Below are 701 nucleotides of genomic sequence, written 5' to 3' on the forward strand. Positions count from 1 at the left end.
ATAAATATTACAAAATAACTATATAGAGTCATTGTTCCAAATTACACTTCTACCAGTAATGTATAAAATGTTCCAATTTGTGTTTCCACACTCTTAAACCAATCTGTTAAGTAGAAAGGGCATCTGTGACAGACACTGTAGTACGCTGACCCAATCTTTGTTTCAAAGTCTTTTCTTTCTTCCTGTCTCAACTATGGAAATCTTAAAGAAGTCAAAACTTAATTTTCCAGCTTTTCTTGCAGTTAGGGGTAACCATGTGATCCACTTCTGGCCATTGAGACACATCATGCTTGGAATGTAGTCTAGTCATGTTTATGACCATGCAGGTGAAAGCCATAGGCTAAGAATGGCAGTGTATAAAAACAGGAGGAGCTCAGAACATTGATGACATTGTGTACCTTATGGAGAATCTCTTGATTGTCTACTAATGGATTTAATGTTATGTGATAAAAATAAACTCTTACCTGTTTATATGCCAGATTTATAGGGTTTGCAGGTTTTTTCTTCTCTGCATTGCCTATTCATTCCTGTATTTGTTAGCTTGGACTGAGTTGTGCTGTAGAAATAGATGACCATAAAATTTAAGTGGTTTGTAATAACAAACGTTTATTTTTCATTCACATATGTGTCAGCTGCAGGTTGGCTTCAGCTTTGCTTTATGTCTTTATTCTGCGACTCAAGCTGGAGGAAAAAGATCAAAG

This window comes from Trichechus manatus, unplaced genomic scaffold (assembly GCF_000243295.1).
Source record: "Trichechus manatus latirostris isolate Lorelei unplaced genomic scaffold, TriManLat1.0 scaffold00253, whole genome shotgun sequence".
Taxonomy (NCBI): Eukaryota; Metazoa; Chordata; class Mammalia; order Sirenia; family Trichechidae; genus Trichechus; species Trichechus manatus.